This window comes from Mobula birostris, chromosome X (genome assembly GCF_030028105.1).
Source record: "Mobula birostris isolate sMobBir1 chromosome X, sMobBir1.hap1, whole genome shotgun sequence".
In the NCBI taxonomy this organism is placed as follows: Eukaryota; Metazoa; Chordata; class Chondrichthyes; order Myliobatiformes; family Myliobatidae; genus Mobula; species Mobula birostris.
The window spans coordinates 15,865,334-15,876,696 of NC_092402.1; the positions used below are offsets into that span (position 1 = coordinate 15,865,334).

The following is an 11,363-nucleotide window of genomic DNA, read 5'->3' on the forward strand; positions in this document are numbered from 1 at the left end:
GCCCAGGAGATGGTTCATCCTCGGCACCTCTCTCCAGTGGAAGAGAACGCCAAGTATGATGAGGCAAGGGGCAGGGCAAAACCCAGCCATGATGCAGAACAATGCTCCAGCAGGGATGTAATTAAAGATCTCGGTCACTCACCCATTTCCCTCCACTGCCCCCCGAAAGGTTCTGAGTGTCAGGTGCAGAGCCTGAACCAACAGCTGACAGGACAGGTTTCTTCTTCCACCCCAGTCCCAGACAGCCAGTTGGTCTGGATGTCCCGCACTGATCTTGAGTGCTGGGCCAACTTCTACTTTACCAGAGAAGTGCAGGCATCGAGGAAGCTGCTGAGGGAGCGCCAGCCCAAGGCCACAATGTCCAGAGGGTCCCATGGGTCCAGGTCAAGAGGGATTGGTTCTTCAGAAGGAAGAGGGGTGTTGTTTAGGTCTGATGTGGAACGAGGAGTGAGGGGTCAGGTTCCAGGATTGGACCAAGTCCACGGGCACAGCTTAGTTCGAGACTCCTTCAAAGTGTCCTCCGATTCCAAGTGACTCTGTATGTGTTTTTAGAGGAAGGAGAGAGGAAAGGGTAGAAATGGAAAAGGGAGAAGGGAGAAGGGAATGAGATCTTCTGTATTAAACAATAATGTCTGAGGGACTGGTGGGCTTGTGACAAGTCTGCACCACCATCCCTCCCCCCTGTCCCATCCTCAACAAGCCCCTCACCACCAATCCACCTCCCCCATGCACCCTCCCTCCCCATAACCAATTCCCCCCACCCTCAAACTAGCCCATCCTCACTGTGACCCCTGCTCCCTCCCTCCCCACCCCCATGTCCCTCACCCTACCCGCTCCAACCTCAGCCCTCCCTACTCCTTCCGACCTGCCCCAACCCCATCCCTCCTCCCTCTTCACCTCAGGAGTGATCATTCCCTGGTCCTCTCTCCCTGCTATCTCCCAGATAATGCTGCCCCCGGCTACCCCTTCGCTCAGAGAAGGAGCGGCCCCGAGATCCAGCGGGCGTGGCTTTGCAATGAAAGAAAATGTGTGTCGAATAACAGAATCAGGGCCCTACCTGGTGCCCTGGGGCGGGCCGTTCAGCTGTCGGGGGCGGCCGGCCGGCCGACAAGCTGCCGACGGACGGAGACGGGAAACCGGGGTAGCCGAGCAATCTCTTTCCACTGTGTTCCTCGCCATTTTGCAGCTGTGACAGTCCATCTTCAATTCTGATGGATGAGCAGCAAGACACGAAATCTCATTCAGTGGGAACCCACACAAGCCTTCGTCTCCTGATTGAAAATTTTGATTGAATCTTATACAGCAGGACTGCAAAACATGGATTAAATCCGCAAAGGAGCACAGTCTGCACAGTGCAATGATTCCGGACCTTTGAAATTTCTTTCCACAGAGTTGCCAGTCCTATTGCAGGGGCAGCAGCCTGTTGACACTGAACGTGCAGTCGGGCAAAGAATCATATATAATAGGAACAATGACAAGGCTTCGTTCCCTGCTGGATGCCCCTGGAATATCAGGTACAGGTACTGAGAGTTTAACACTCCGACTGTCAAACATGGCTTAAATCTGAAATGAGCTGTTTCCGACTCATACTGGAAGGCATGTACGAAACACCAATTTACTTCTGGGTCAAACACACACTTGGAGGACCACACACAGTTCCCGCCTCCATAATCCTCAGTCAGCACTCCAGGAGCACTGTGCACAATTCTCACCTCCCTGTGCCTGGGTCAGAAACACTGGGAGCACAGTGCATGCATGGGAAATTCGAAAACTTGTTCTTAAACATTCTGAGCTCCTGACACTCTCTGGAATACTAACAGACAGTGAATCATGATGCCATGCCAATTTCTGTCACCCATTGCCTGTCATCGAGGGGATGCACAACGCGGGATTCTGCTCCGATTGTGCATGCCATTGCCTTTGGGGCATCACGGGGCAGTAATCTCTGAACCTCCATAGGCATTCAGCAACAATGGAAAAACTCATCAACCTGGAATATCAATCACATGCAGTGAGGATTAGGCAGTGGGATTGTTGAATGTGGGTTAAATCTGGAAAGGGCTGGATGAGACCCACACTGGAAACACCATGCCCTTTTCTGTCTCCCGATCACAAGGTCAGACCCACAGAGGGAGTACCATGCACAGTTACCATCTCCATATCCCATGGGTTAGAACTACACCATAGCCTCCTGCCAATATGGGAAGTATGGATAATTCCTGCTTCTTTGGACATTCTGACCCCTCTCCCATTCCCAGTATATGAGCCACCACGTGCCTATGTAGCACAGCCAATCTCTGTCTCGCCTTGCCTCAGCTCGAGGGTGACCCTGGCATGGCATCATCCTGTGACTGTGCTCACTGCAACCTTTGGGCTGTCATTGGCCAGTTGTTTTGTCCACGGGTGCGTCCACGTCCTGATGCAGGAGAATACTGGTGTTAATGATGAATCTGAGTTGTATACTGCATACATTCTTTGACAATAAATGTACCTTGAACCTTAATGCAGTCAGGTACAGTTGGTAAGGACAACATTGGTGCTGACAGTCCTGGTTTCCAAACGCTGTCACCCTCGTCCTAGCCCTTACCACGATGGTCAATGGCCACTCTCCCACATCCCGTAGGAGAACCACCATCTTACAACCTCTGCAGTCAGCTCTCAGGCTTACACCAGCCATGAACGGTCACGGCAACTGGCCAATGGAGAGGTCTGCTGTGCAATCACTTTCCACAAGGTTCCCTGTCCTGCTGCAATTGTGACAGGTGATCTACCATCCCAGAGGTGAAGCAGCAGGGGAATGAATCACCTGGATTTTCAGAGTTGGAAATCACGTCTGCGGTGCCGACACCACCTTCCTGTCGTCTGGCAAACGGCCGCTGCAGATGCCTGCTCATCCCCATCTGGGCCCAGGAGATGGTTCATCCTCGGCACCTCCCTCCAGTGGAAGAGAACACCAAGTATGATGAGGCAAGGGGCAGGGCAAAACCCAGCCTTGATGCAGAACAATGCTCCAGCAGGGATGTAATTAAAGATCTCGGTCACTCACCCATTTCCCTCCACCACCCCCGAAAGGTTCTGAGTGTCAGGTGTAGAGCCTGAACCAACAGCTGACAGGACAGGTTTCTTCTTCCACCCCAGTCCCAGACAGCCAGTTGGCCTGGATGTCCCGCACTGATCTTGAGTGCTGGGCCAACTCCTACTTTACCAGAGAAGTGCAGGCATCGAGGAAGCTGCTGAGGGAGCGCCAGCCCAAGGCCACAATGTCCAGAGGGTTCCATGGGTCCAGGTCAAGAGGGATTGGTTCTTCAGAAGGAAGAGGGGTGTTGTTTAGGTCTGATGTGGAACGAGGAGTGAGGGGTCAGGTTCCAGGATTGGACCAAGTCCACGGGCACAGCTTAGTTCGAGACTCCTTCAAAGTGTCCTCCGATTCCAAGTGACTCTGTATGTGTTTTTAGAGGAAGGAGAGGGGAAAGGGTAGAAATGGAAAAGGGAGAAGGGAGAAGGGACAAGGGAATGAGATCTTCTGTATTAAACAATAACGTCTGAGGGACTGGTGGGCTTGTGAGAAGTCTGCACCCTGTCCCATCCTCAACAAGCCCCTCACCACCAATCTACCTCCCCCATGCACCCTCGCACCCCATAACCAATTCCCCCCACCCTCAAACTATCCCATGGTCACTGTGACCCCTGCTTCCTCCCTCCCCACCCCCATGTCCCTCACCCTACCCGCTCCAGCCTCAGCCCACCCTACTCCTTCCGACCTGCCCCAACCCCATCCCTCCTCCCTCTTCACCTCAGGAGTGATCATTCCCTGGTCCTCTCTCCCCAGCATCTGCAGATTATTTTGTGTCTCCGACACCGAGCACCATCTCTGCCGAGTGCTTCGACCCCGGCCCCGGCAACAGGCAAAGCCGAGGATTTGGGGCCTTCCCCTCTGCAGAGTCTCGATCACACAGTAGCAGCGGTAGCGAAGCAGGCAGTTCAGAAGTTTCTCCAGATGTTCCTCCGTGCTTCTCACGGCTGTCTCTATGAAATCAGGATTGTGCACATTATCCAACTTCGCAAATACACTATCAATTTGGAGCGGCCGTGCACGCTGCGTCGCGCCGCCATCTTCTCCTCCCCTCCATTTACCTTGGGTAACCAATAGCCCTCTTTTTTTCTGAGCTCCATGTACCTATCCAGGAGTCTTTTCAAAGACCCTATCGTATGCGCCTCCACTACCATCGCCGGCAGCCCATTCCACGCACTCACCAATCACTGCGTAAAGAACTTGCCCTGGCATCTCCCCTATACCTACTTCAAAACACCTTAAAACTGTGCCCACTTGTGATAGCCATTTCAGCACTGGGAAAAAGCCTCTGACAATCCACATGATAATGAATGTCTGTCATCTTGTACACCTCCATCAGGTCACCTCTCATCCTCTGTCACGCCAAGGAGAAAAGGCCAAGTTCACTCAAATTATTCTCGTAAGGCATGCTACCTGATCCAGGCAACATCTTTGTAAATCTCTGCACCCTTTCTATAGTATCACATCCTTCCTGCAGTAAGGTGACCAGAACTGAGCACAGTACTCCAAGTGGGGTCTGACCAGGGTCCAATACAGCTGTAATATTACCTCCCGACTTCGAAACTCAGTCCCACGGTTGATGAAGGTCAATGCATCGTATTAGCAAAATGAACCACATCACATTTATCTGGGATGAACTCCATTTGCCACTTTTCAGCCCAGTCTTGTATTCTACCAACGTCCCCCTGTAACCTCTGACAGCCCTCCAACACAACCAACTTTGTATCCTTCACTAACCCATCCCTCCAGTTCCTCATCCAAGTCATTTATCAAAATCACAAAGGGATCCCAGGACAGATCCCTGAGGCACACCACTGGTCACTGACCTCCATGCAGAATGTAACTCGTCTACAACCACTCTTTGCCTTCTGTCGGCAAGCCAATTCTAGATCCACAAAACAGGGTCCCTTTGGATCCCATGCATCCTTACTTTCTCAATGAGCCTTGCATGGGGTACCTTATCAAATGCCTTGCTGAAATCCATATAAGCTACATCTACTACTCTACCTTCATCAATATATTTGGTCACATACTCAGAAAATTCAATCAGGCTCGTAAGGCACAACCTGCCTTTGACAAAGCCATGCTGACTATTGCGAATCATATTATGCCTATCCAAGTGTTCATAAATCTTGCCTCTTAGGATATTTTCCACCAACTTACCAACCACTGAAGCAAGGCTGACTGGTGTATAATTTCTTGGACTATCTCTACTCCCTTTCTTGAATAAGGGAACAACATCTGCAACCCTCCAATCCTCCAGAATCTCCCCCGTCCCCATTGATAATGTAAAGATCATTGCTAGAGGCTCAGTAACCTCCCCCCTCACCTTCCACAGTATCCTGGGGTACATCTCGTCCGATCCCAGAGACTTATCCAACTTGATGCTTTCCAAAAGCTCCAGCACATCCTCTTTCTTAATGTCTATATGCTCAAGCTTTTCAATCCGCTGTAAGTCAACCCGACAATCGCCAGGATCCTTTTCCTTAGTGAATACTGAAACAGAATATTCATAAAGTACCTGAGCTATCTCCTGTTTCCTGCACACTTTTCCACTGTCACACTTCATTACTCCTATTCTCTTATGTCTTATCCTCCTGCTCTTCACAGACTTGTAGAATGCCTTGGGGCTATCTTAAATCCTGCTCGCCAAGGCCTTCTCGTGGCCCCTACTGCCTCTCCTAATTTCATGGCTTTTGCTTCCCCTTTATGCAAAGGCACCACATTTACTTTCTTAATTTGAAGTAATTGCTCAGCTAGAAGGTCTGGCACCTTGTTCCCTTCAACCTCAACAAGGGCTGGGACCCATATGAAATGTATACACAACCCTGCAGCTTCAACAGATGTTGTCCAATCTCAATGTAACACCCTAATAGAGGTTTCACTGTTGATGTAATGGTATTTCTGTAGGAGCAGTGTTTGGATTATGGTTGGATTTGGAGATAATAGGTGCTTTGGAATGAGAGCCATCCAATCCGGGGAGCGGGTTGTTTTTCAGTGTGCCTGACATCGGTGTGATCTGGGGTCTTGCTTCGGAGGGACATGAAGAGAGAAGACACTGGAGAGAACTGGTTGCAGGATTCAACCCGGGGGAGGACTATCATTCGATGGAGTAAGGTGCAGAGGTCTATTGAGTATCGGTGAATATAACTTTCAGAAGAGCTGAGCTCCAACTTGTGCACATTTGACTGTTTCATTATAATGGGCCTTTTTTGTCTTTTTCTTTCTTTTCTTTACTAACCCTTTAGTTCAGTTAACATTCATAAATATAATTCATATAATCGCATGCAGCACGCTGTTATTTCTTGGCACTGAGATGTACCAGGGGAGCAAAATACACAGTCTCCACACAAACCGAGGTTTGAGGTGGGAGTACCGTCCCAATCTCTTGGATTTGGCAGGACCAGAGTGTGTATTCCCTGGACTAGCACAACCCAGGGAAACCAGGGGTTTTCATCAAGAACAACGTCTGACCTACAATTTAAAGTACATTTTTTAACAGATGTCAAAACAGATCAAATCAGAGCACGGAAGTACATAATCAGGATGTACTTCTCCAGCCCATTCCAAGATTAAAATGATAGCAACCACCTCAGCTGTGAATACAGATACTTTGTATGATAATCCTTTCTCAATAATCACCTGAACCTTTGGAACATAATCAGAGACACCTGAACGACCTGTCACTGGGTCTTTTGAATTAACTGTGATGTGTAAGAATCCACAATGTCTGCCTTGCATGTATTGCTGAATTCCCTATACCACGGATGTACAATCAATTGTCATCTTGATCTTTTCTTGAAGGCTAAAGTCAACCACCTGCAAAGGGAAAAACCATGGAGTAGTGACAGAAAGGGGTACACCGGGACCATATTTCACATCAAAGAACCCAAGATTTTCTGCCCATTCATTTTCCATCCACCCAAAACAGAATACCTTGCGAATACAGTCATCGCAACATGACTGATGTTGGCAATCTTTTAGGACCAGCTTTATGTCCTCTTACATTAACCCAATAAACCATTGCTAACTGTAACCTGTGTAGATGTAAAGGTACTTAATCCATTTCCACTAGTAATGCTGAAATTGGGGATGATTTAATAGCACCAAAAAATAATCTCAATGATTGAATTTGAACTTCATCTAACGGGCTTTAAGACCGCTGGTGAGGCTGACCCAGAAGCAATACATTCATAATCAAAGACAGGTTTGATTAAAGCAAAATACATTTAAGTGACCTCCCACTCGTACCCTCATCAGATCCAAATCAGCCACTTGAGCACATTAAAGACATTATTTACGCATCTGCAGATTTTTATTGACATGATCCTTCCAAATTATCCTTGTGTCCATCCACATACCGAGACACTTTATCACTGACTGGACCTCTGATTTAACATGTAAATTGAGATCAATTGTGGGGGCAATGTTCCTTTTAGAAAACAAAATAAACAGCTCAAGTTTTCGCAATGGAAAATTTCAGTCCCCACTCATGTCCCCATTTCACTACTTCATTAATAGCTGCTTGCATTTCCCTAACTATATAATTTATATTCCTACCTCTTTCTCACAATGCACCATCATCACCATTTCACGCTGCTCTTTCCGAAGGCCCTGCTCGTTTGTTTAAATCTCGCGCTCACTCTCACGATATCTCAATCCCGCCGAAAGGCTCCTCTCATGCCCGATGACCTCCACAGAAACGGCTGCTCGGCTGCCCCGGGTTCCTGTCTCCGTCTCCGTCCGTCGGCACCTTGTCGGCCCGCCGCGCCCGACAGCTCAACACCGCTCCCCGGGCACCAGGTAGGGGCCTGATTCTGTTATTCAACACACATTTTCTTTCATTGTAAAGCCACGCCCGCTCGATCTCTGGCCACTCCTTCCCTGCGTGAAGGGGAAGCGGGGGGCAGCATTATCTGGGAGATAGCGGGGAGAGAGGACCAGGGAATGATCACTCCTGAGGTGAAGAGGGAGATGGGGAGAGAGGGGGGAATGGGGATGGGGGAGGTCGGAAGGAGTGAGGAGGGCTGAGCCTGGAGGGGGTAGGGAGAGGAGATGAGGAACATGGAGATGGGGTTCAAATTCAGGGACACTCTAGAGTTCAGGCGAGGGGTGACAGAAATTCGCATGCCATCATTATTCACTGCTTGCTGGTGTTCTTGAGTGGAAGGAAATTAGATTGTTTGAGAGCAAATTTTCCAATTTCCCACACATGCAACGTGCTCCCAGTGTGCTGACGGATGATTCTGAAGGCAGTAACTGTGTGTGGTGTTCCAAGTGCATATGGAAATGGGAATTAAAACTATGTAGAGGTGTAAGAAGCTACAATGGCTGCCTTGCACGTATTGCTGAGTTGCCTCTACCATGGATGTACAATCAGTTGTCATCTTGATCTTTTCTTGAAGGCTAAGGTCAACCACTGGCAACCACCATGGGTCCAGGTCAAGAGAACCACCATCTTACACCCTCTGCAGTCAGCTCTCAGGCTTGCACCAGCCCTGAATGGTCATGGCAACTGGCCACTGGAGAGGTCTGCTTTGCAATCTCTTTCCACAAGGTTCCCTGTCCTGCTACAATTGTGACAGATGGTCTACCATCCCAGAGGTGAAGCAGCAGGGGAATGAATCACCTGGATTTTCGGGGGCAGAAATCACATCTGCGGTGCCGACACCACCCTCCTGTCGTCTGGCAAACAGCCGCTGCAGATGCCTGCTCATCCCCATCTGGACCCAGGACATCGTTCATCCTCGGCACCTCCCTCCAGTGGAAGGGAACGCCAGATATGATGGGGCAAGGGGGAGGGCAAAACCCAGGCCTGATGGAGAAGAATGCTCCAGCAGGGATGTAATTAAAGATCTCGGTCACTCACCCATTTCCCTCCACTGCCCCCCGAAAGGTTCTGAGTGTCAGGTGCAGAGCCTGAACCAACAGCTGACAGGACAGGTTTCTTCTTCCACCCCAGTCCCAGACAGCCAGTTGGTCTGGATGTCCCGCACTGCTCTTGAGTGCTGGGCCAACTCCTACTTTACCAGAGAAGTGCAGGCATCGAGGAAGCTGCTGAGGGAGCGCCAGCCCAAGGTCACAATGTCCAGAGGGTCCCATGGGTCCAGGTCAAGAGGGATTGGTTCTTCAGAAGGAAGAGGAGTGTTGTTTAGGTCTGATGTGGAACGAGGAGTGAGGGGTCAGGTTCCAGGATTGGACCAAGTCCACGGGCACAGCTTAGTTCCAGACTCCTTCAAAGTGTCCTCCGATACTGAGTGACTCTGTATGTGTTTTTAGAGGAAGGAGAGAGGAAAGGGAGAAGGGAATGAGATCTTCTGTATTAAACAATAATGTCTGAGGGACTGGTGGGTTTGTGACATGTCTGTACCACCATCCCTCCACCCTGTCCCATCCTCAACGAGCCCCTCACCACCAATCCACCTCCCCCATGTACCCTCCCTCCCCATAACCAATTCCCCCACCCTCAAACTATCCCATCCTCACTGTGACCCCTGCTCCCTCCTCCCCACCCCCATGTCCCTCATTCCCCCACCCTACCCCATCCCTCCTCCCTCTTCACCTCAGGAGTGATCATTCCCTGGTCCTCTCCCCCCGCTATCTCCCAGATAATGCTGCCCCCCGCTTCCCCTTCGCACAGAGAAGCAGCGGCCCGAGATCGATGAGGCGTGGCTTTGCAATGAAAGAAAATGTGTGTCGAATAACAGAGTCAGGCCCCTACCTGGTGCCCGGGGAGCGGTGTTGAGCTGTCGGGCGCGGCGGGCCGACAAGGTGCCGACGGACGGAGACAGGAACCCGGGGCAGCCGAGCAGCCGTTTCTGTGGAGGTCATCGGGCGCGAGAGGAGCCTTTCGGCGGGATTGAGATATCGCGAGAGTGAGCGCGAGATTTAAACAAACGAGCAGGGCCTTCGGAAAGAGCAGCGTGAAATGGTGATGATGGTGCATTGTGGGAGAGAGGTAGGAATATAAATTATATAGTTAGGGAAATGCAAGCAGCTATTAATGAAGTAGTGAAATGGGGACATGAGTGGGGACTGAAATTTTCCATTGCGAAAACTTGAGCTGTTTATTTTGTGTTCTGAAAGGAACATTGCCCCCACAATTGATCTCAATTTACATGTTAAATCAGGGGTCCAGTCAGTGATAAAGTGTCTCGGTATGTGGATGGACATAAGGATAATTTGGAAGGATCATGTCAATAACAATCTGCAGATGCGTAAATAATGTCCTTAATGTGCTCAAGTCGCTGATTTGGGTCTGATGAGGGTGCGAGTGGGAGGTCACTTAAATGTATTTTGCTTTAATCAAATCTGTCTTTGATTATGGATGTATTGCTTCTGGGTCAGCCTCACCAGCGGTCTTAAAGCCCGTTAGATGAAGTTCAAATTCAATCATTGAGATTATGTTGTGGTGCTATTAAATCATCCCCAATTTCAGCATTACTAGTGGAAATGGATTAAGTACCTTTACATCTACACAGGTTACAGTTAGCGATGGTTTATTGGGTTAATGTAAGAGGACATAAAGTCGGTTCTAAAATATTGCCAACATCAGGAGTGTTGAGACTACTGTATTCGCAAGGTCTTCAGTTTTGGATGGATGGAAAATGAATGGGCAGAAAATCTTGGGTTCTTTGATGTGAAATATGGTCCCAGTGTACCCCTTTCTGTCACTACTCCAAAGTTGGTGGTGGTGTGGATAGTGTGGAGAGCTGTCAGAGGTTACAGGGGGACATTGGTAGAATGCAAAACTGGGCTGAAAAGTGGCAAATGGAGTTCAACCCAGATAAGTGTGATGTGGTTCATTTTGCTAAGTCAAATATGATGGCAGAGTGTAGTATGAATAGTAAGACACTTGGCAGTGTGGAGAATCAGAGGGATCTTGGGGTCCAAGTCCATAGGACACTCAAAGCTGCTGGGCAGGTTGAATCTGTGGTTAAGAAGGCATACGATGCATTGGCCTTCATCAACCGTGGGACTGAGTTTCGAAGTCGAGAGGTAATGTTACAGCTATATAGGACCCTGGTCAGACCCCACTTGGAGCACTGTGCTCAGTTCTGGTCACCTCACTGCAGGAAGGATGTGGAAACTATATCAAGGGTGCAGAGGAGATTTACAAGGATGTTGCCTGGATTGGGGAGCATGCCTTACAAGGATAGTTTGAGTGAACTTGGCCTTTTCTCCTTGGAGTGACAGAGGATGAGAGGTGACCTGACAGAGGTGTACAAGATGACGAGAGACATTGATCATGTGGATAGTCAGAGGCTTTTTCCCAGGGCTGAAATGGCTA

The 11,363-nt window shown here is 49.4% G+C and overlaps 1 long non-coding RNA gene across 2 annotated transcripts; it reads right to left on the reverse strand.

Moving 5' to 3' along the window:
- Positions 1-3,081: 3,081 nt before the first annotated feature.
- LOC140191701 (uncharacterized) lies at positions 3,082-7,733 on the reverse strand. Of its 2 annotated transcripts, XR_011883882.1 has the most exons (5): positions 7,634-7,733; positions 6,716-6,892; positions 5,403-5,569; positions 3,794-4,026; positions 3,082-3,439 (listed from the first exon to the last, which is right to left on the reverse strand). It is a non-coding gene; the product is annotated as an uncharacterized lncRNA (long non-coding RNA). The 2 variants fall into 2 exon arrangements; XR_011883883.1 differs by lacking the exon at positions 5,403-5,569.
- Between the last annotated feature and the right edge of the window lie 3,630 nt (positions 7,734-11,363).